General features: G+C 41.2%; 1 long non-coding RNA gene across 1 annotated transcript; it reads left to right on the top strand.

The window, feature by feature from the left end:
• Positions 1-1,461: 1,461 nt before the first annotated feature.
• LOC149460331 (uncharacterized) lies at positions 1,462-15,313 on the top strand. Its single transcript, XR_016313093.1, has 4 exons — positions 1,462-1,588; positions 4,509-4,535; positions 11,641-11,723; positions 13,800-15,313. It is a non-coding gene; the product is annotated as an uncharacterized LOC149460331 (long non-coding RNA).
• The last annotated feature ends 10,419 nt before the right edge of the window (positions 15,314-25,732 follow it).

Below are 25,732 nucleotides of genomic sequence, written 5' to 3'. Positions count from 1 at the left end.
TCAGTGGTAATAAAAAGCACTGGCACTGTACTAATGACACTGGGCAGGAAGAGGTTAACACCTGGGATGATCAAAGGGTATATTGTGTGCTGTTTTACTTAATGTGCTGTGTTTGTTTTGCTAGGGAAACATGCTGCTGTGTACTTCTCTGCTGTGCAGAGAAAAACACAGCAGCATGTTATTGCTGGCAGGAGAGAGACCTGTGTTTGCAACCAACCAATCCATCCAGTTAGTACCTTTTGTACCACTAGCCCCTCCCTCTTAGATTGTAAGCTCCAAGGAGCAGGGACCTCCTTTCCCTCTTGTATTGAACTGTATTGTTGCTGTATTGTCTCCCATTATATTGTAAAGCACTGAGCAAACTGTTGGTGCTATATAAATCCTGTATAATAATAATATTAATACCTGTGTTCTCAGGGAACAATACAAATCGTTATCTGTTGTCAGTACTGCAGTCCTGTGATCTACAGAACTAAGGAACAGGAAATATATTCATCAGGGTTTTTAACTAGAGATGTGCACAACGGAAAAAAATGTTTAGTTTTGGATTCATCTGTTAAGTCAACCAGTTCATTTTGTCATATTACGTTAGACTAATTCATTTTCAGAATTTGTTTCATATAATCTGATTTGTTTCATATATTTGTTGTTTCAAATTGATTCATATTTTCTGATGTTATTCCAGAAGATTCTGATTCATTTGTTATGTTTCCAGTGCGACTTTGCATTGCGACTTCGATGCAACTTGCTTGTGACTTCAATGCGGCTCGCTTGCGCCTTCAATGCAAATTGCTTGTGATTTTCATGTGATTTGCTTGTGACTTTAATGTTTTGCGACTTTGCCCTTGGCCAATACTAACAATACAGAATGTGAACTTATTGAACTTATAAAAGCCTCTGAAGTAGCAAACAAATGAAACAAATGAATACTATTTATTACGGATTCATTGAAATTCGTTACTATTGTGAATCGGAGATTCAGATACATCCGAATCTCCGAATAGCAACATTTTCATCCACATTTTGTTTCATAATGGAACAAATCACTCATGTCTATTTTTGACTCGTGCTTATGTCTTTAGAATCATGATGGCCATGATAGCTACTGTGAGAGAGAAACAGAAAGTAACAATAAAATAATAAAGAGGATAGGGTATAAAAGGAAAAAGGAAAAAAAAAAAAGAAAGGAAGAGAAGGGAATGAAAAGAAAGGAAATGGAAGGAATAAAGGAAAGACAAGAACAGGAAATGGGGGAAAAGGGAAAGGAAAGGGGATCACTATTCTTTATTTACAAATTAGCATTTATTGAAAGATTTATAGATAACTGTGCCTCCTCTTCCTATCTGCTTATTTCAGTGCTGATGACATTATTAGTACACTATGAAATCTGCCAGCCAGGCACATGACACATATACATGTAATGTAGTTCATCGGACCTGTTTAGTTGTTATTAGGCTGGGAAGGACCAGGTCACACTTCAGGATAGAAACTTCATGCAACAATTCTCAGATTTTTCTGATAAGAAGCTGCACATATACTATTTGGACCATGTACACACAAACATGGGGGATTCTCATTCTTCTACTTGGTAAGAACCCTTAAGAATTACACATGGGATGGGTTGTCAGAATTGTTTTCTATAATTTTCTTGAAAGTGTATCCTTCTTGTATGTTCTGCCTTTCTCTTGGTATTTCTACTATAGTCAGGACAAGACTAATCATAATTCTTCATTCAATTTATCATACAATATTGTATATTTTTATTAACAGAAATTAGTTTAATGTTTCATTAGTTAGGTTACTTAAACTATAAGCATTGTTTTACATAAAAAAATCATGTTATAGGTATTTTATTACAAGGAGAAATTTGCTGGCTTGAAAGTGTTTGTTAAGCTCTGTAGGGAAAATGGATACATAGAATGGGGTACAAGGAGTACATAGAGTTAGGGTCACCTGAAATGCTAAAGCGATTCTAAAGGTTATTTTTTTATTTTTGGAAAATAACAAACATGTCTATACTTACCTAGTGTGTGCAGTAGATTTGCACAGAGCAGCCTGGATTCTCCTCTTCTCGGGTCTCCTGCAGCCTCTCCTGGCCTCTCCCTCCTGTCGGGTGCCCCCACAGCAAGCAGCATGCTATGGGGGCAACCGCTGCTCCGTGTATCCATTCACACACTGAGCCGCAGCTTGGTCTCATCCCCTCTCTCTCCTCATTGGCTGACTGGTTATGATTGACAGCAGCAGGAGCCAATGGCTCCCACTTGTTGTCTCAGACAATGAGGAGGCAAAGACCAGGGACAGCCAAGGCTGTCATGCACATTGCTTGATCGTGATGGGGCTCAACCACTTTAAATAAAGTGTTATTAAATCCTTATGAAAAAAAATTACATGTAGCAGTATTCCTTTAATATTTCCATTTCTGTCTTATTTTTCTCTGCAGCATGTTTTTCCATCAATGAAAGTAGCACAATTCAGTTCCAACAATAGGGTGGCCACAATGCCTTGAAGGGTCTTGATCGAACCCCAGCATAGCTCCCCAATATGCACAATACTCTGTGTTCAGACATGCATGGGCAGAATTGAAGGTCTCCGTTATAGGTCATTCCTCTGCTCCTCCTACAAGGGCTATTATGGACATGGAGGCTGTTGTCACTGACCTACTTTGGTAGGGTAAGGGGCACAGAAGTCCCTGATGCAGTTCCACAGCTTGGCCATTAGTTGTCATCATAGTTAGCCTTGAGGTATAGGCTTAGGAACCCCTTGTATTGAGGAGGCTGTGTAGTATGCCAAGTAGCAGCTAGAGGTCCTTAGAGTAGTAGTGGGGTGTGACCGTAAATAGTGAGGTAGTGTCATTCCTTCCCATGCCTGGGTGGGGAATTTTGGAAAGTAGGGCTCTGTCTTGTAGGAGTGCACCTTGAGACATCATGGAAAGATCCTGGAGGAACACGCTGCAGCAAAGATGTAGAAGCCAGACGCCTAAAACCAAGGCTACAATTACAGTTGTGGTCTAGTGCCTAGGGTAGCAGGGATAGGGGGGCAGCACCAAATATGGACATTTACAGTTTGTGATAACTATATTCTTATTTCATTTTCTTTTCCTGACCACCTCTGGGCATTTGGGATTAAACCCAACAAAAGCGCTGTAGGGGTTAGGGCATGCAGTGGGTGTTTAGAGGAGTCAGAGGGCTCTCTATAGTTCAGGAAACATCAGAGTGTCTCTTTTCATTTGATTGGTGCTCTTGCAGATAAAAGGTAGCTCTGCATAAAAAATCAGATTGCATGCTGCCTCCAACAGCGTACTATACTGGTAGATTTTACCAAAATAATCACATAACTAAATGTGCAACGCACATCAAGATTCAGGTATGCCAAGGGCAGCATGATGTCTGAATATGACCTTGGCTAGAATGGGTACAGACATAAGGAATGCTAAATGTATCTGAATTCAATTTGCTGCATGATTAATTTGGGTTTGTAACTCAGAACTCAAGAGTGTGGAAGCCAAAAATTCTGAATTTAGCCTTCCACAGTCAGCTGCTTCTGCTTTTTTTGCTCTAAAATAAAAAATGATGGTATACTTACCTGTTCTGAGCAATAATATTGCGCAAGGCAGTCCCTTACCTATTCTTCTGGAGTCCCTCCGCTAGCACTCTCCATTTCCTTTGGGTGCCCCATCAGCAAGCTGTGTGCTGAGGGGGCACCTGTGCAGGCATACTCCTGAGCCATGCTTTCTACTTCCATAGACACACAGCACTGATAAGCCATGCCCCTACTCCCTCCTCATAGGAGTTTGACTGACAGCAGCAGGAGCCTATGGCTTCCACTGCTATCAGTGTCTCCTGTGAGACCAGAAAGTAGAGGAACAGTGCTAAACACGAGACAGCGCTGGAGAAGTGAGGAGCACCAGGTGAGAGTTTAGGTGCAAGGGTTATGACAGGTAGTGGAGCATATTTTTACATTAATGCATTTTACGCAAAAACATTTTGACTTTAGAACCACTATAATCAACCTATATGTGCAGATGAAGCAGACTGTAACAGCATTTCTAATTTTGTACAAATGTTGACTTTTTATCAAACGTCAATAGCCAAGACCTAATATCCAGCTCTAATCACCATCCAGAATAAGATTTACAGTTTGTCAAATACAGCTGGTGGATCAATGTACAAAGGAATCCTGTCACAAGGACAGTACATGTACAGTCGTTCTTTTGTAAATGCTGCCTGCCTGGCTTTTATGGTAATCCACCAGCTTCAACACTTTCTGTGCCACAGAGTATTCAAATTGGGTGCTCTGAATGCAGTTGCTGAAGACTTGATCTGGGTTAGGGGCTCAGAATGTGTTACAGACAGACAACAATTTGTATTTTTATAAAGTCAGCAGTGATAGCCTGGGCATTTTGTTAACCCAGTAAGTTTCTTCTAAGGATACATTATAGAGAAAAGTTCCTGTAGACCTCCATTTTACTGTATAGACCTTCTAATGTCCTAAAATGTGTTTTATTATAGGTGTGTTGAGCAAAACTGCTGCGGCAGGTAAGGAATTTATTGTACAAAAATATAAGAAAATTATTCAGATATTAAAGATTTAACCAAAGACCAAAAATAAAATGTACAGCTTACTTGTCTTCAGATGTGATGGCTGAATGTTTTCTTTTCGTTCTTTTGTTGCTTTATTTTTACCTGATGATCCTGCCAATAGCACACTTCCTGTCCTAGGATGACAACGCTCACTCTTCCAGTTCTAGGGTGACAACATTCACTCTTCTAGTCCTAGCGAGATACGCTCACTCTTTCAGCCCTAGGTAACAGTGCTCAATCACTTTACTGTATCTATGGGGGAGCTGCTTAACCACCCTAGGACAGAAATACAGACCACCTTCCCTTCTTCATTCTGCATAACATATTGAAAGCTCTTCTGTACTCCACATAAATACAGAGATAGCTGGGAACAAAGTAACTGATAAGAAGAAGCACAGGCAGAGAGCACCAAAAGTTACTGGCTCAGATTTCTGACAGATCAACAATTACTTTAACAAAACACTTTAATGCAGATGTCTGCCAGATCAACAGGTATTATCCTGTATTTGCCAAGTAAAGGGATAAAACATAAGAAATGTGCATGTACAGTGCCTTGAAAGTATTCATACCCCTTGAAATTTTCCACATTTTGTCATGTTACAACCAAAAACGTAAATGTATTTTACTGGGATTTTGTGGTAGACCAATACAAAGTTACACGTAATTGTGAAGTGGAAGGAAAATGACAAATGGTTTTCAACATTTTTTACAAATAAATATCTGAAAATCGTGGCGTGCATTTGTATTCAGCCCCCTTTATTCTGACACCCCTAACTAAAATCCAGTGGAACCAATTGCCTTCAAAAGTCACCTAATTAGTAAATAGAGTCCACCTGTGTGTAATATAATCTCAGCATTAATACAGCTGTTCTGTGAAGCCCTCAGAGGTTTGTTAGAGAACATTAGTGAACAAACAGCATCATGAAGGCCAAGGAACACATCTGACAGGTCAGGGATAAAGTTGTGGATAAGTTTAAAGCAGGGTTAGGTTATAAAAAAAAATCCCAACCTTTGAACATCTCACACAGCACTGTTCAATCCATCATCCGAAAATGGTAAGAGTATGGCACAACTGCAAACCTACCAAGACATGGCCATCCACCTAAACTGACAGGCCAGGCAAGGTAAGCATTAATCAGAGAAGCAGCCAAGAGGCCCATGATAACTCTGGAGGAGCTGCAGAGATCCACAGCTCAGGTGGGAGAATTTGTCCGCAGGACAACTATTAGTCATGCACTCCATAAATTTGGCCTTTATGGAAGAGTGGCAGGAAGAAAGCCATTGTTGAAAGAACCATAAGAAGTCCCATTTTCAGTTAGTTAGAAGCCATGTGGGGGACACAGGAAACGTGTAAGAAAGTGCTCTGGTCAGATGAGACCAAAATTTAACTTTTTGGCTTAAAAACAAAATGCTATGTGTGGCAGAAATCTAACACCACACATCACCCTGAACACACCATCCCCACTGTGAAACATGGTGGTGGCAGCATCATGTTGTGGGGATGCTTTTTTTCAGCTGGGACAGGGAAGCTGGTCAGAGATGATGGGAGGATGGATGGAGCCAAATAGAGGGCAATCTTTGAAGGAAAGAGAGTCTTTAAAAGACTTGAGACTGGAGTGGAAGTTTACCTTCCAGCAGGACAATGACCCTAAACATACAGTCAGAGCTACAATGGAGTGTTTTAGATCAAAGCATATTCATGTGTTAGAATGGCTGTCAGGAATGGACTTGCCAGTAATGGTGGGACTCACCTGCCTTGTGGGCTGCAGTACCAGGGCTGGCCAGCGGGTGCTCCCAGCAATCAGAGACTCAACCCTGCAGCCAGCCAAACACCTGAAGCTGATTATGCAGGTGTATTTAAGGGATGGCCAGACCTGCAGTCTGGGCCTTGGTGTGTGTTTTTCCTGGGCCCCTGTATCTTGTTACCTGCATCCCTGTCCCTGTCTGACTGATTTGTTGCTGACCCTGCCTCATCCGGACCTCTGCTGACTTTTCCTGTTTGATCCCTGGCTTGTGACCCCGACCATTCTCTGCCTGACCCCCTGTACCTACCTGCCCGTTAGTTGCTGTACCCGGCTCGTGACCTGACTACTCTCTGCCTGCTCCTCCTGTTCCTACCTGCCCGATTGTTATTGACCCGGCCTGCCTGACGACGCTTGCATTGTATGTATTGTTATCTGTGGGTGGTTTGGTTTGGTTCGTTTGCACTGTGTTATGTTTTAGTATTGCACTGCGTTTATGTATTGTTAGTGTTAATAAATTGTATTGTTTATAACATATCTGAAGCCTGCGTTTCCCTGCGTCAGTTCACATACCTCTGGTCATACCCGGAGCCCTGACAATGGCCCAGCCAAAGTCCAGAATCGGAGACTTGAGAATCTGTAGCAAGACTTGAAAATTGCTGTTCACAGACGCTCTCCATCCAATTTGACAGAGCTTGAGCTATTTTGCAAAGGAGAATGGGAAAAAATGTCCCTCTCTAGATGTGCAAAACTGGTACAGACATCCCCAAAAAGACTTGCAGCTGTAATTGCAGCGAAAGGTGGTTCTACAAAGTATTGACTCAAGGGGGCTGAATACAAATGCACACCACACTTTTCACATATTTATTTGTAAAAAATGTTGAAAACCATTTATCATTTTCCTTCCACTTCACAATTATGTGCCACTTTGTGTTGGTCTATCACATAAAATCCCAATAAAATACATTTACGTTTTTGGTTGTAACATGACAAAATGTGGAAAATTTCAAGGGGTATGAATACTTTTTCAAGGCACTGTATATACAGAGATGTGCTATTTTTTTTATTTGCTTTGACATACACTTTAAACTATCAGTCAATCTTCTTTACATTTATCTTCTTCCAGGCTTCATATTCCTTCTTTTGTTGATCTGATCCGACAGACATTGCTGCATAATAAATTCATACCATACATATAAATGGAATGCATGAACACTTTGTGGATTAGATATGTCAGGCATCTATTGAATAAATCTGAATATTCATAAACAATAATTGAAACATTTCATTATTCTGAAAGATAAAACATATTAAAATGCCCCTTAGTCAGTATAATGTGACCTAATTTCACTCTTTCATATTGACCTAACTAGTACCATAACCTGCACAGGCTGAAACTGTGCTATGCACCAGATGTAAGAAACAAAACAATTTAAAATGGAACTAAAGTCGGGGATGCTCATCCATTCTCCTATGATCTAACACCTGTGAGGTCCATTGCTGGCGCCAATATTTTCCCTAACTTCTGCCGCATGCTGATCTTCGGCCTTCTTGATTGGCAGGTGCGGAATGATGTTGCAAGCACAGCTCCATGTACTGTACATTTTGATAGGGACTGTGAACAGGCAGGTACAGTACGTGTTTTTTATGACAGAAGATCAGCACTCGGAAGAAGCAGTACAAATCCTGCTTGTTTGCAATTTTTTTAAGGCTTTAGTTTTGCTTTCTGTTTAGTGATCCTTCAGATCAATGAAGGGTGAGTTCTGGTTGGTTGATCTGGGTTTATGTACTCTGTAAATCACTCTTTGTCTTTTGAATAAATCATGACTGGCACTTTCCAATGAGGCAGAGCAGAGAACGATGATGATGTGTAAAAGTACTAGCAAACAGCACAGTTAAGTCTGCTGGATTTCTAGGTACATTTCTGGGTTTTGGATTTTTCTCCCTGAAAATCTTTTTGTCTTTGCAAATTATCCTGGTTTTACCATCTGTACAAATAGGTCTCTTCTTTTCTGCAAATGTGTTTCAATATTTTAAAAAGTGTCTCTTTTCCATATAGCACTACACCCTAAGGAGCCAATGAAAAGATGTTGGGTCCTCCTGCCACCATTCAGTGACGATCCCCCCCAAACTGAACCAAAACTCCCAGACACACTCCATTATAATAAAGTGGGATTTATTCAAGACAAGCAATAAACACTACAGGAAAGATATGTTAAGGCAGTAAAACAGCAATTCATGACACAATAGTTCAGTTATGAATGATCTTAAAAAGATCTTAACTATGTGGCCTATCTAAAAATAAGAGACTGATCAATGCTACTGTAAAGTGGGGTCTCAAATACAGTCTGCCAGCTTTTGGGCCCTGGATATGCTGCTGGAGTGCTTAGTCTGGGTGGCAGCAAAGTGCAGTAAACTCTGGTGGCCAAGTAGCTTCTCACCACCAGTTCTGGTCCAAATTTGCCCAAAGAAGGCTTGGTGAGAGGTCATGCCACACTCATAGGGCTGCCCACTTTAGCCAGTGTCAGCTGTATTCTGCAGCTTTCTCAGTCTGGAGTTAGCAGTTGCACTCTTGGAAGCTTTGCACTGTATTTTTCTGCTACTGGAGCTCTCTGTGGGTCCCACAGCTCTGAAGCATCTCTACAGCATTGCACAGCTCACTGTTGCTACCGGCTCTCTTCTCAGCACAGTAAAGCTCACAGCACAGAAGGCTTGTGGCTCTCCTCTCTCTGCGCCACCTGTGCAGCAGCAGCTTGGCACAGTACACAGAGCAGTAGTTTCTGGTCCACACCACTGTACTGGGTGGTATTTTAGTCTCTCTGTCATATGCAGGGGTATAGAACTGACTCTGAGTCCTGGCTCAGAAGCATTTACTTTAGCCCCTCGGCACAGCCTTCTGCTGCTACTCAGCAACCCACGTGTTGTCCACCTCTGCAGTATGGGCTGTCCACCTCCATGGATTCCTTGTGACTTTCCCTTCCTCTCAGAAGTCTGTTCAGCAGCCCAACAGACAGTCCTGTGGGCTCCTTCCAACCACCCAGGTTGTTCTATATGCTCTCAGACTGTCTTTACCAAATTCCCAGCAGCTCTCAGGCTTGTCTTCCAGGATTACAACTACATCTCCTGCTCACTGCAGCTCCACTTGACTGGTGTGTGAGGTGACCATCCAACTTCGGCAGCAGTTAATTCATATCCACCCTCCCTGTTGCTAGAGGCGAGCTTAGACTCAGGCTACAGCCGCAGCCAATCAATGCCCTCCTCTGCTCCTCATACAAGGATTTTCAGCTGGGAAAGATGTCCTGCTGCACAGCTTAAAGGGTGGGCAGCCAGGCTACATTCCATTTTTTGTTAATTTTACTGCTAACTGCCTTGCTTGCATGGAAAAAGAAAGCTTTAGTGCAACTAAAATCGAAAATGCTAACAATGGCTTCCTTGGAGGAAATGCTGCTCTGGGCTCATTCTAAGTTATGCATTTGGTTCGATTATTTTTATTGGTAGGGAGGATCACCCAGTCTGGATTCTAAGGCCCCTCTCATACAGGCTGGATCTGTTTTGCTCAGAAGGAAATCTGTCCGCTGATCCCCTGCTAAGCTGAACTGAGCCAAGCTGGCGGATGACAGGCCCATGTAGCCTCCACTTGTGCAGAGTGGACACGGACACAACCTGCTATGCTCTACAGGCAGCCAGATGTACTCTAAATGGACCTGATGTCTGTTTACACCCTACTTCCCTCCAATCTGATATAGCCAGTTGGGGATCCCCTTCTATTAGTTTTTGCTGGATCAGATTAGATTGGACTGGAGGTAGAAGGGTGTAAATGGACACAAGTCCACTTACATCCACCACTCCATAGAGAATGAAGGGTCAGATTAGGTGTGCCTGAAAAATGTATAGGCAGACCTGATCAGACCACTCATGTAAAAGGGGCCTAGGTCTCCCTTTCAGCAGAGATCTAATGACCAAAAATTTAGTCTTTTGGTCATGTAACAGGTAGGGATAAAGAATGGGGATAAATGAATCACTTCATAAAAACTGATATTTAATGTAAATCTGGGCACCAATTATGGGTTTTTTTTTAGAGAGCATGATATTTTGTATTATTGATTTGCTGTATGTCCTAGTGGTCTTTCTTAGCATCAAGTTTCCAAGAAAAATGAAAATACAGTTTCAGTATACTAATACGCAGGGGTCCTCATACAGGCCTCAATCAAACAGCAGCAGAATTTATATTCTTCTTGGAAATAATTAGACTTCTCAGGGCCAACCTTTATTCCAGATCACCCAATTGGTGAACCTAATGCTTAAGCAGTACCCTGAAAATGTACATTTTGTCTTGAATATCTCCTGAAAAATAGCAGTGCACTTTCTGGTATATGAGTATGCCTGGGCACTCCGATATCTACAGCCTCATAGCCATATGCTGTGTGTAAGGTATTGCTTCCTCTGACTGCTAGCCTAATGTGCAGTTTGTTGGACTGGAATTTACACTGTATGCATCTACCTGCTTCTGCTTCATTCATTCTTTGGAATTATTTTCTCCACCTCTCTGTCCTCTTCTTGAATATTTCCCCTCCAGTTTTCAGAGCACCAGCCATTGGGGGGGTTAAGTAAAACCCCCTTTTTTCTAATAAGATGGCTGTCTCCACAGAGATATATTGCAAAACAAGGCATGATACGTCCGTGATGGAGAAAATGTCAGCTGCAGTGAGCCTATAGGTAATATTGATGACTAGTCCTTTGCCCTCAGATTTCCTTTTTTAGACAGAGCTTTCAGAGATCAGGTCCTCTTTAAATGCAGCAGAGAAAAAGCTGATCTGCTACCTGGCCAGATAAAGCTGTACTGTAGCACAGAGGTGCATAAATCTCAGGACAGGATGGGTAAAATTACAAATCCTTTGGTGGGTAGAACAGGTCCCATCAATGTATTGCATCTTTGTATTTAGTTTTTTGCCTGGAGTTTAGCTTTAAACATTAACTGGTTGTATTTAATTTTTAAGTGTAGCCCTGGAGTCATGATTGAGCTGTGAGGTTTTTTTTTCACTGAACATTTACAAGAGGTTTTCCTGTCTTCCCACTTCTAATAAGATCTTGGACAACAGACAATATTTAATAAACATTTAAAAGTAAAGTGAATATTAGATTTAACAAAGAGTGGAAAGATATATAAGTATACATAATATAGACGTAGTGTTTGTAATGCTGTCACAGTTCCTATTTTTCATATTGTTTTTTTTTCACATATTAAGATTGTATGACCTTGTTATGTTTTTCTTTACATCTTTTAATGTACCTAAATTAATCCTTTACAATCTATGTAGAAACAATTTCACTCAAGTCCATCATTATCATCTCATTGGGGTCCATATTGGTTGTGATAATTTCATGCTGCCTCTTTTGCACAGTAAGTGTCCTAAAAAGGATAATTTTTCTGTAAGATATATCTGCTTGAAATGTATCTAAATTCAGGTAAAATGTTTTATATTGCATTTGTTTGTTTATTCTGGCTTCTTTTTTCTTTATTTTCAACTGGTTATCCTGTCAGCAACACAGTTCTTGTCCTAGGGTGACAACACTCACTCACTGTACTGTTTATATGTCTGAGCAATTCTGTCAGTCATGGTGAGGAAGTGTGTTAGCGCTACAGAACACCTTCCCTTCTCCTCATCCCTATACTATAGGTGAAAGTGTTCTGTAATTAACATAGAGCTTGGAACAATGCTAACTCCTTGCAGTCAGCAAAGGCAGAGAGCACAAAAAATTATCAGCTCACAGGATTTCTAGCGGAATCAACTCATATTTTGTTTTTTGTACAGGGTGCGGCAACATAACTTCCTTTTTTCAAAACGCAATAAAACCCATTTTATGAATCAGAATTGGTTTTATTGTCTTTAATAATGTAGGTACATATCTAAAGTTCTGTTTTACACAGGTTTGAAAATCATATCAGGTAGGTGACGCCCCCCATTGTCCATACACTGAATAAGCCAAATTCTGGCGTTGTTCATGACCCTTACCAGCATAGCAGCGGGTATGTTGGCAATTTCTGCGCGGATGTTGGCCTTCAGGTCTTGTAGGGTCCTTGGACGGTTTACATAAATGCGGGATTTCAAAAAACCCCACAAAAAAAAGTCGCAAGGGGCCAAATCGGGGGAGCGGGCTGGCCACTCCAAATCGCCCCTTATTGAGATGAGGCGCTCCGGGAAGTGTTCCCTTAAAACAGCCATTGATGCTCTTGAAGTGTGAGCCGTTGCTCCGTCCTGTTGGAACCAAATGTCCCCTAAGTCCAATTCATCAAGTTGTGGAAAAACAAATTCCTCCATCATGTTCACATACGAAAAGTAGGCCTCTACGGCAAACGCGCGCTGCTCACTGTTCCAACGCATGATGATGACTGACCTGGAAGAGAACAAAAACTTTAGAACTACACCTGTCGCCTGAGACCACTCCCGCCCCTCTATGGCCGCTACAGTCTGAATGGCACGCATTTCAAAAAAGGAAGTTATGTTGCTGCACCCTGTACATATCAAACAGATGGGAGAAGGTGTTTTCTAGGCCACAGACAGAACTGGCCAGGTTTTTTTAGAAGTTCATTGTTGTGATTTACATATAAAATATACAATCTCTAAAGCTGAAACAAAACATTGTTTTCGTTATATTGGATACAGCAGAAAATGAGTAAAATATCATTCATAATTTTTTTCCATTTGTGTTTCATCGGGGAGATTTCCTTTCAATCCTGTCCTGTAGATACAACTAGAAGTAAGAGAAAAACTCTCTCTCTCTCCCTCTCGATCGAGAGAGAGAGACCCTCTTGAGCCTTGTTCACACAGGAATACTTGGGCATTACGTCTGTTCCAGGGTTGTGTTTGTCCACACGGAGATGCACAGATGTTCCCAATGCAGGCAGTCCCAGACACAGACATTGCTGCACAGACACAGACATTGCTCCCAATATGACATCCATGCAGGTGCGTGCAGTTCTCAAGCGTAACTTGACAGATTCAGCTTCTGTTGATTTTAGTGGGGTTAGGGTTCACCATCTGAGCTTGAAGTTTGCCAAACCCTAATCTAACCAAACCCAGGGCAGTTTGACTCCTCACTAATCTTCATCAAGCCTTAAAACAGGTCCCCTAGTGCATTATTTTTTGATTATATTAAGTTTGTCTGCTCAAGCCCTGAAGAAGGGGAATACTTGTCTGGCCTGATGGTATTTGATGTTTGATGGTTTGACCATTAACTGTTTCAAAAAGTCCTTCATGTGACATAAACTTTGTATCAAGTGCTGCTCAGTACACATTCATAAACCTCTTATTAAGGAACAGGCACAGAAATAAGACTATTCATTTTGGTTTGGAATGAAAGAATGGGCTCTGCACACCTTAAATACTGAAATGTAAAAAAAATGATAGGAAATATATACTATTATTACCTATAATAAATATTGAACATTAATTTTCCTGTGTTTTCTTGCTTACAGATCTGTAATTCATCAAGATCATCCGTGCAAAGACAGAATAGCTGGTTTCCTTGTTACTTCCCCCATTTGGCATTCAGTTGGGGATACAATGACGATTCTGATCCTAAAGAAAATGTATAACGAAGTGCAACCACATCTATCTTAGAAGAGACTATTTCACAAGAAAACACAAATAACCAGTAATATTTCTTCATCGGTTAATTTTGCTCTAAATCTGAAATGTATCATGGGAAGAATGAAGGAAACCAGTATTGTGTACAAAGCCATCCTGTATATAGCAACTCCTTCTGAAAATAGCAGTAGTTAAATATTGTAACCATACAATCATCAACAAATTACAAAATTATTTCTCAACAACTCCATGTTCAGTTTTGCTTACTGTAGGTACACTGTTCATTCAGTTTGGCAGCAAAATGTTGAGAATAAGGATATAGTAGGGGTTATTAACTAAAACTGGAGAGTGAAAAATCTTGTGCATAGAAACCAATCAGCTTCCAGGTTGTATTGCCAAAGGTTAATTGAAAAAGCTGAAGTTAGAAGCTGATTGGCTACTATGCACAGATGCACTGGATTCCGAGGGCTCCAGTTTTAGTATATCACCCCTAGTATATTGCCATAATGTTTTTAGTTAATTAAATTCTATATACCCACACCATGATAACTATGCTGAGTATAATAAGTGTGTTAAACAAGAATTAATACATAAGATAAATAGCAAATAATCCCTAGAGCGGCTGCTGTTACAAAGACTACATACCCTTCAAATAATAATACACAAATTAACAGCACTACCCCCTACTAAATGTATAACACTAATAACATATAATAGTATGTTTATGTGCACAACAGTCCAATCTTATCCAAATAAATTAAGTGATAAATTAGGTCTTTATGATAAAGTGCAGAAGTACAGACACTTGTATTGGTGTAGGAACCACAGTGCACCAACTGGTGTTGAAACTTATGCAAAGCAACAAGAGTCAATATGTGCTTGGATAGGAGTAACCTGGATTTGGGTTTTATTTCTCTTAGTCCTCCACCGATCCTCCGGTATTTAGCAGGGTTCCGAAACAAGTATTCATTATAGATGGAGAGGATTGCAAAAGAGATCTACATAGCATAATTCCATTTGTTTTTAGTAAACCATTAAATCAAGTTATACTCACAAAGAAACAATGAGAAAGGTACACAATGCCAAACCGGAAACACTGCCTCAGCATGCATTCCACCAGCCGGATGTGAAGTCCCCAAGGCGGGAATGTCCGGTGATTTCACATGGTGCTATGTACACAAGCAATGGAAAGAATATTTCCAATGTTGCCATGGTTGCAACATTTTGTTTTTTGAGTAGTTATCAAACCATACCTAGTTGTAAAATTCAAATGGAAAGGTTATTTTAATCCCTGTATATTGCTAAATGACTTCTCAATGTTTGTGTAAATTGAATATTTCCTGTAAAATAGCATTGATCATAAAAAGCTAAATATGTGTTCTGTTAAAAATATTTATCCTTTTCCAGACGAGTTTACACAAAACAAATACATTCATTCGCTATTACAAAATTATTGTAAAATTATATATTTCCAGAATAAATTAGATATATATTAATTTTAATTATTATATACAGTATAAAACATATATTTTAGCAATGATTTATTATGACTGTAAACCAACACATTATTAATTTTTTGCTTTGGTATTTTTTGTACATAAATAAAATGTGTATATAATTTTTTTAAGCTTTGAATTTTCTGGGGAAGGGTTAGAGTGATTTAACAGTGAATATTAAAGGATATGCTCACCTTTTAGGGAAAAATGATAAATGAACATATTTTTGTAAGTAAAAAAATGTGCATACTGTATATTATTTTTTCCTACAGGAGCCTGCAAAGCATTGCACTCGCGATCAGTGGATCATGGGTCCAATGTCTTGTTTCTGGGCACTCTTCCTCCAGCTTTCTGCCTGTACCTCTGTTTGGGCTTTCAAGAAGAAAGCTGGTCGAAGAGTGAATGAACTTCGAGTGCCATGATCAGTATGCCCATAGTCTGTTGAGAACTACAAATCTGTCTACTGCAGTAGAAGATTAGACTTGTATTTTACTCATTCGCATACCGCACAGCCACACCAATTTTAAATGTGACAGTATCTGCAAGGGAGATACTCCCCATCCTGCTTTCACAGGGGAAGGGAGTCAGGGGAAGAGGGGGGCAGATGTTGGAACATGTTACACCCTAAATACGGGTGTAACATGTTCTAAAAGTGAACTTAACCATTATAGGTCAACTTCAGCTAAATTTTTTTTTATTATTTTGACTTGTGCTGGCAACCTTTGTCAGATTTTATATCTGAGATTTAGGAGAGAAGTTTTGACATGCCAATAGTTTTTTTTTTTACCATAGGATATCCAAAAGAAACAATCGAATGAATTTTGGGGACTCTGATGGACGCCCTTCCCCAGTGCTCAATAATCTGGTGAAAACTGAATGATTGCCATGCTGCGCCCAAAAAAAAAAATTAAAAGATTAAAAAATAAATTGTTGCTCTAGTAGCTGAACCAGATCCTAAATCTTTCTTTCTCACTGTTACTCATGCGCATTATCTTTGCATATTTTATCTCTTTTCAGTTAGTTATAACTTTAGTTTTTTTCCAGCATGTTAAGCTCTGCTGAAGGTCCCTGAAAACCTTTGAAATGCATTGGCTTCAGTGGCAATCCTACTCTTTTTCAACCAGGTAAATGCAAAATATTACAAATAAATGTTTCATACTTTAGTGATCAGCAGATGTGAAGATTCAAGTAAGAACAGCAGTTTTGCTTCATAGATGTAATCTGAAACAGAGTGGTGCCAAAGATTACATTTGTTTGAACAAAAATGTTCTTTAAAAGCTTTTCCAAACACATGTATTTCCAACATTACTGGTTTGTAAAAACGTCAGCTTACATTTTTCACTTTGTATTCATGTTTTCAGAAGTATCATATAAGAAGAGCTTGTCACATTTTTTGAATCATTTTCAAAGTATGTGGAACAAATTGACTAGAAAAATATAGCTTCAGGCTAACCGTTTTTAAAAAAAAAGAGAAAAGTGTGCTAAATACCCTATGAAAAATCTGCAAGAAATTTGACAGCCAGAAAATTAAAACAGGAAAGATGAAACACTAGGAAATGTAGCTTCAGGGCCCCAAAGTGAAATTTACTGACACGATGCCCAACATTTACTTACAGCACCAATTTTTTACTGAAAAAAATCATGACATTTACTGAAAGAGCCAAATCGTTCACTGACACTTCAAAAAGTACATAAAATGGCTGCTTTAAGTGCAAAACAGTACAAATATCAATATTCAAGCTGCAAACATACAACTAGTGCTATTAGTAATGTGTTTAAGTTATAACAAAACTCAAAAACCATATTTCCCCATTTACATGAAAGTCAGGTTAACATAACCCAGCAATTATTTCACCTGCATCCAGCTGGAGAGATTACCCTTCAATTTCAGTCCCATAGACCAGCCTGGGGTACCTTGAGGTTTCTTCAGGGGTGCCTTGCCAAAATGTCTAAAAATTGCCCAAAATTTGTATACAAGCCAGTGGGTGGATCAAGCCTGCCTTTTAGTTACATTGTGCACCATTATGACCTTCTAGCCGCCGGCATCCTGACAACCAATGACATCATCAGTTGATAGGGAGGATGCCAGCTGCCTGCACAGCATCCTAGTTTGACCCTCCCCTGCCCCTCTCCATTAGTGCTGGGTCACATTAGTTCAGTGAGGGAGAAGAGAAACACTGGAATACTAGTCAGTACCAGTGTGCAAAAGTGTATTTGCTTTGGAAGAATAAATCACCTTTAATGTTGGGTGTCCTACATGTGTGGATGTTGCGGTGTTATATAAAACTATTAGAATAGTTTTTCACATTTTAGATTGGGGTGCTCTTTTAAAATTATGGACAGTCTTAAGGCCATAATTATGGACAGACTGTCCATAATTTTAAAGGGTGCCTCGGGACTGTTCCTAATTTTAAAGGGTGTCTTGACTGAAAAAAGTTTGAGAAACAGTGCCATAGACAATTAACTACCACCACCACAGAAATTGAATCCCAGGTAGCCACCAGGATCAATAGAATAGAGAATAGAGGTCCCCTCAATTTCTATTTTGGATTTTGTGATAATGGTAAACAGGGCAAATGGAGGGTGAATCTCCCCAGCGGGAACCCAGAGACCTCATGAAAAAGTAACATATCAGTTACCAAAGAAGTAGTAATGCTAATGCATGTGTGTGTGTGGTGTATTGGTGTGCAAGATAATCACTTACAATTAGATGAGCTGGTTGCCTAATCTGGTGGTGGCAGTGGTGATATCTGTAGAACCATACAGCTGGTTTCTCCATGTTATAGAGTTTTCTATGGAAGAAACAAAAAAACGTTAGATTGCTGTGATCTCAATCCCCCCACAGATTCACACTCCTGGTTCCCTCCCAAGTTCCCTTCCCCACAGTGATAGTCACATAAACAATGTAGACATTCCAAAAATACTGGCTTCCAAACAATTACATACTACGTACCAGAGGACAGAGCTTCAACAAAAGGGATCTGATCTGGATCAACTGGAGGCAGTGCCAGTGGCTGGTCAATAGCTGTGGGTGGCGTCAGTCCAGGAGACCTTTACAGCACAAAGAGGGAGAAGGAGAAAAGCAAACATAAAACTATAGAAGATAATTTGAGAGAGCACACAGCAAAAAAATTCTCTATTTGCTTACTGTATGAAGCCAAAGGGAGTGATTCAGGACAGAAGCTGCAGCAGGTGGACAGGCAGTACTTCTTGCTGGTAGGCTGACAGGACAGCTGGCATGACCTTTTGTTTGGTGTAGTTTACTTGATCCAAGGAATGCAGCAGGCAAAGGCATTGATGGCAGTGGTGGCACCATGGCATTTGCTGGTTAAACCAGGCATGATTGAGAGTCCAGTCCTAAAGAGAGAGAAAGGGTAAAGGAGAAAATCAAACATGATAATGGTCAGGCACTGAGCAGTGGGCAATTGCACTGCAGCAGTAGTTTGCACAACACACATCCACAATAATGTATTGCCATGGCCAATCCATCCATACATTTCAATCCAAATACATGGACCTGGTGGCTGGTGGTGGTGGTAGAGGGAGCAAAAGACACCGGGCAAACCACAGGTTATGTCCAGCAAGAAAAATCAGATACTGGGGCCATGTAGCCTGACAGATTATTTCATGCAGCCAGCATAGGAGGAAGAGCCAAGATGGTGCAGAGGAGAACAGCTGCTCTTCCACATTGCCACAACCTAAGTTAGGCGGGTCATGATCGCTGTTCCCTCTCTTTTTGACTCCAGCACATGGAAGCTGACCCCCTGGGCAGGTACCTTATACTGTCCACCTTATTTGGTAATCTACTGTACCTCTAGTGACAGTCAATATATATGCACCTAATACCCATCAGAAACATTTCTAAAACTAGTAATAAACAAGCTACTCCATTAGGGAGGATCTTCACACCTACATTACAACTTAAATTGCTACAGCTAAGGGAATAAGCTGGGCACTCTTTCAACAAAACAAGTTAACCATAAAACAGCACTAACTAAAATATCCTTTTTTACCCAATTTCTAATGCCGAAACTTTCAAAGCAATTCATTTGCTCCTTCTTCGTAAAACACCTAGGCCGGATGACTTTTGTAACAAATACTTTAAAAAGTTCTCCAAAATGCTTGCTCTGCATTTGTGCAGATCCTTTTACCACTTTATGGCCATTGGAGACATTCCCAAAGAGTCCCCCAAAGCTTTAATCGCCACCATCCCAAAGCCTGACAAATCACCAGAAACCCCTGCTAAAAATCGGCCAATATCACTATTAAACACAGATCTCAAAATATATGCAAAAATCTTAGCCTCCCACATTTCTCCATATATCTCCATACTAGTCCACCCCAACCAGGTGGACTTTGTCCCACAAATGCAAGCGCCTGATGGAACCAGACTGTTCATCGCCCTCATTCAATAAGCTGAGCACCACAGAATGCCTTCTCTGCTACTCTCATTGGATGCAGAGAAGGCGTTCGATAGGGTGCACTGGTCCTGTCTTAGTGCGGTACTCCAGAAATTAGATCTTGTAGGTAATATATCCACAGAGATCCTAGGCCTCTACCCCCTTCCTTCTGCTATAGTCTGGACATCGGGCATGATATCAACACCTTTTAATACCACCAATGGCACATGACAGGGCTGCTCCCTTTCTCCGCTAATATTTGCTCTTGTGATGAGCACACCCTTTGATTTCTGGGCTCCAAGTCGGTAGTGTAAAACATAAAATTAGGTTATATGTGGACGACGTCATTATTGCTCTGACTAACCCAAGCCAATCTCTGCCAGTTCACTACGATATCCGCATTCGGAAAAATATTCCTTTACAAAATCAATTTCTCTAAGTCTTGCATGCTCAGCATTTGTCTAGATTGAATTATGAAGCAAAACCTCTCATGCTCTTCCCATGTGCACCTGCTTCATCTCTCACTTATATAGGTATACAGGTAACAGTACCCTCCACTAACCTGATTCATTTAAACTATGAATGATTGCTTAAGAAACTGCAGGACATATGCTTTAACCTACGGAATGTCCAAGCTTCTTTGGCAGGAAAAAAAGCCCTAACCAAAATGTTTCCTATGCCACACATCTTATATTTGCTTTGAACTATCCCTGCTACATTCTTGTTGAGCCATCGAGCCACACTCTAATGAATTCTCAACATGTTTATATGGGACCCCCCAGAGTAAGACACACTACTCTTTGAACCCCAATTGCAAATGTGGGGATGTGAGCACAAGACCTAAAGTCCCATTACAAGGCCATCTTACTAAGCCAAGCCAGGCAATGGTGGATGCCCCATATTCTGACAATCCTGGGTGCAAATAGAAGAGGCAGTGTTAACTCACCATACCAAGCAATTCTTAGCTGCACTCTGACTTCAACAACATCCACCTTACTCTTTTCTAAGCACAATTAATGCAACCATTAAAAGAGAAGTAGGGTTCTTTCTTTTTTTCCTACATTTATACATACCCAAGTGGATGCAGTATTGGTCCGATGCTGTATCTGTCCCCCGCCGGCTCTAAGTGTGACAACTCAGCGATCACATGACCGCTGATGACTGAGTTCTCACAGCCGTTCTTAGCAGAAAGTGGTCACAAGTGCCTCTTCCGCACAACCCTTGCCCGGTGGTTGTGGGGGTCTGCAGACAGGGGGGCTCATTAGCATCAGAGTAGCCCTTTAAATAAGGGGGCACCCTGATGCTGCCACCCTCTTTTGAAGGAATAAGGGGTACTTGCAAATATCAGATTGCGGCGAGTGCTCGGCGGGTGCACACGGGTTGGTGTGAGTCTTTTTTTATTTCAGAACAATTTTTTTTTGCTTTTTTTTTCATAAAGGAATTTTTCAAAAGTCTGGGGTGTTTATTTTTTCCAAATGTAACCTTATAGTAAATGGGTAAGGGTACAAGTACCCATTACTCATTTATAAGGGGGGCAGCATCAGGGTGCCCCCTTATTTAAAGGGGTACCCTGATGCTATCAAGCCCTTCTGCCCGCAGACCCCCACAACCACCGGCAAGGGTTGTGGGGAAAAGACTCATTCTAATGCTGAAGGCACATGGCCTGGTAAACCGCAGGGAGGGGCGCTTCACCCCCTTTCTTGCCCTCCCAGGACTGTGCTCAGATCAAGGGTCTGGTAGGAATTTAGGGGAGACCCCATGCTTTTTTCCCCCATTTTTTGGGGTGGGGTTCTCCTTAAAAGTCCTACCAGGCCTAAAGGGCTGGTGTGGCTTTTAGAGGGACCCTCCATATTCCCCCCCCCCTTTTTGGGAGGTGAGTTTCCCCTTAAAAGGCTTTTAGGGGAACACCACACACTTTAAAAAAAATAATTACTGTCCTAAAGGGCCCGGTATGGGTTGGGGTTTGGGGGAGAACCCACACAGTGTTTTTTAAAAAATTATTTATTTATTTTTATTTTTTTCAGGGAGAGTATTCTCCCCTGTCTTATATAATGTGGGGTGGGGACTGTGCACTGTGAAAGGTCAGTGCATTATGGGGTGTTTAGCAGGCGAACAGTTGGTTGTGCCTTCACTTCGTAACCCTTCAGAGTTATTCTTCAGAAGTGCAGGATTGGACCCTGCTTTAATTCAAATTATATGCACCTGTCACACAGTGTGTTGAAAAAATGGGCCTTGGGTGCTGGTGCCTCTGCACTGTATCCCCTTACAGTTACTCTTGATGAGTGCAGGAATTGGCACTGCTGTAAAACACTGAAATTATATGCACCTGTCAAACAGGTGCAGAAAAATTGGGCCTTGGGTGTTGCTGGTGCCTGAACACTGTAACCCATCACAGTTACTCTTGCTGGGCATGGGAATGGGCCCTGCTGTTAAAAAGTTGAAAAACAAATATTAAAAAATTATATTACATGCACCTGTCAAACAGGTGCAGAAAGGTTGGGCCTTGAGTGTTGGTGGTGCCCTAAACCAAAAACATTGTTGAAAGCTAGAATAATCAGGATTCAGGAATAGGATAGGCAACATAGGCAGTCTTCAAGGGATCCCAGATCCCTAACAAATTTAAGCAGTTATATCAGCATCAGGGGCTTGATAGATGCTGTTGATCGAGGACTGATTTATTTTGATAAATGTCAGCCGGTCAATGGAGTCTGTGGACAGACACACTCATTTATCTCTCACAAAACCTCCAGCAGCACTGAATGTCTGTTTGAAAAGCACACTGGATGCAGGACAGGCCCAGGGGCGGACTGACCATTTGAGCACTCGGGCACTGCCTGAGGGCCCGGGGTCAGTAGGGGGCCCCATGAAATGTCCCTGGCACCTTTTTTTAGGCTTTTTTGGGTGTGGGCAAGGACACAGGGGCCCCATGATCCCCTATTGCCCGGGGGCCCCATGAGTTGTCAGTCCGCCCCTGGACAGGCCAGTAGCTCGATTGCATATTAAGCAAGTTCTGGCCAGTGATCCATCCTCAAGACCCAGTAACCCAGTAGATGCTCAGTTGAAATGGTCTCCATGTCTGCTCTTACCACTAGATAATCCTGCGCCATATGATGCAGACACTGCATATGGGTGCTTTAACCTAATAGCCCTGGGTGCTGAGGACTAAAGAATTGTTTAAAGGCATCAGTCAGCCAGCCTCCTTCTCCACCACTCTTCCTTTGACTGAACGAAGCCTGAGAAACATGTTGTCCAGGAAATTTTAACTTCCCAGTGTCTGGAAAAGTGTTACACAAATCTTTCTTCCAGGCATCCTCAAAATGTTTCATCCTCTGCTCCCTCTGCGAAGGCAGGTTGAGCTCTGCAATTTTACCCTTGTAACGTGGATCAAGAAGGTTTGCCAACCAGTAATGATCAATGAGTACCTGTGTGAGTATGGCACAAGGACAAGCCTTTTGCCTAAGCTAGCATTTAGATGCTGAGCATGTGGATGGGTGGGACAGTAACATTTTTTATGGTTCAGTAACTGGGGTAGCAAAATTTGCCTGGTGAAATCAACAGGTGGTATACTGCTAGCCGATTGGGTGCAAGGACCTGTGGCACCTATTTCTATACCATCATCCCTCTCAGTGGAAGCTGTTGAGAAGACTTGAGGTATAGTAGGGGTAGAGATCCCAGAAGAGGAGCAAGTTGAAGTCTGCACTTTTTTATGATGTGGGTCTTTTAGGTTCTGTTGCCAACGGGCTACATGGTAGGTTGTCATATGTCTTGTCAAGCATGTGGTACCCAAGCAGTTGATGTTTTAGCCACACTTGATCCACTTCAGACAGAGACTGCAAACAGCAACGGTGTGGTCTGCTGCACATGTGTTTAAAAAAAGCCCACACCAATGAACTTTTGAAAGTCAGCGGGGAGTCAGCAGCGCCCTGCACCTGTGGAGCTCTGTTCTGTGATGCAATAGGGTGGCTGCTCTTACGCCTGCCCCTGGTGGACATACTGCCTCATTGGAGTTGTGCCTCCTCCACACTTTCCTCCTCTTTTCTCTCAGGCACCTAAGTACAGTCAATGTCCTCATCATCCCCTCCCTCCTCGTCACAGGAGCCAACTTGGCAGTATGATGTGGCTTGGGGAACATGACTGCCAATTTCTTGTCCGTCATTGGAACCCCCTCTCTCTAAGTTCATGTCACTCTCTTCCTCAACCTTGGAACCAACATCGGAGCATTCAAATTGCTGTGCATCCTCCAACAACATGGAACTGACACTATGATCAAATAATTCAGGTGACTCCGTGCATGATGGTAGGGCTACAAAAGGAGTAGCTGTGAACAAGGAGCCTGTGGAATAGGCCTTTTTGGGGTTTTAAGTATGTCTTCATTTAAAAGATGTGCATTTTAGCATGTGTGTGAAACATTAAAAAAAATAATGAAGAGGCACTAATGTGACATTACATGTAAGTGCAGGGCACTATGGTGGGCCCCCCCTTGGGGAGTGGGACCATGATGCCTTGCACTCACAGAATGTCCTTAGTTTTTCAAGTTGCCACTAGGCATCATTTAGCTCCAAAGACTGAGGAAATCTAGGGGCAGAAAGGAATTACTATGGAGGAAAAGAGGTAAGTAATGTATTTAGAGCTTTTATTGGGCACCATTTTAAAAAACCTGCCCGGAGTTGGGCTTTAAGTCATGTGACTGTCCACATTTCTAAGCAGGTATTACAAATCTCTTTAGGAATCTAATTAAATGTTCTTTCTTGGCTCAATTACAGTAGACTTGTTAAGCAGCAGTTGTTGCCAACATATTTATGAACTTCTGTGTTTAATTATCTGCCACAGATATGTGTCAGCAGATGATTTATTTAGACATTATAGATGTCTATGGAAGTCTCATCAAAGAGCAATATGCACACGGAGAACCTGATTTACTAAAGCTTATGTGTGTACACTTGGTGAATCATCCATGCACTGACAACCCAGTTGTATCCTTTCTGTACAAATAGTTTTGGATTGCGAAAGCATTTGATCCTGTTGGATTATTTTGCTGTCAACGTCCTACTAAGGTGTGTGTGTGTGTGTGTGGGGGGGGGGGGGGGTTGGAGTGTCCTGTTTGATTCCTATTGTAAAATAATTGTTATGTGTGCCCCTTGATCCATTGCAATCTTTTAAGCAAAATTTCTATACCTGAGGAACTCAAACAGCACAGGCTAGGAGGTGAGCAGCTAAAGTGGAAATCCAAGGACCAGTAAATCTGAAGCTTGTGGAGAAAGATTTTATTTTTGTTCATTCTTCTTTTACCTTTCTGAAGATGTTCCTGGGTAGATCACTGCACAATGAGCATGGATTTAGTACCTCAATTCTTGAAATTAATATCCAGAGCAATCTCTTAGGATGGTGACTGCCCATATGTTGCTGTGTAAAAAATGTGCCCAAGAGAAAGGAAAAAGGCAAGGGAAAAGGAAAAGGAGAAGGGAAAGGGGAAAGGAAAAGGGGAAAGGAAAAGGGGAAGGAAAGGGGAAAGGAAAAGGGAACTGGAAAGGGGAAAGGAAAAGGGAAAATGGAACGTAAAAGGGAAAGGGGAAAAGAAAAGGAAAAAGGAAAAGAAAGGAAAAAGGAAAACAGAAAGGAAAGGAAATGATTATTATTAATACATTAAGGAAAAAGAAAAGGAAAGGGAAAAGGAAAGGAAAAGGAAAAGGAAAAGCAAGGAAAAAGGAAAAGTAAGGAAAAAGGCAAGGATAGGAAAAGAAAAGAAAATTATTATTTACACATTATTAATATAGATAGATAGATAGATAGATAGATAGATAGATAGATAGATAATTGGGTAGATAGTGCTTCCTCATCTTTTTATCTTCCTACTCCAGTGTTGATGACATCATTAGTAAACTATGAAATCTAGCCGGGTTGGCACATGACACATATCCAGATTAT

This window comes from Staurois parvus, unplaced genomic scaffold (assembly GCF_062004578.1).
Source record: "Staurois parvus isolate SC_StPar_1 unplaced genomic scaffold, SC_StPar_1.0 ptg000232l, whole genome shotgun sequence".
NCBI classification, from domain to species: domain Eukaryota; kingdom Metazoa; phylum Chordata; class Amphibia; order Anura; family Ranidae; genus Staurois; species Staurois parvus.
The sequence above is the reverse complement of the archived record's forward strand: the minus strand, read 5'-3'. Positions and strand labels throughout refer to the sequence as shown.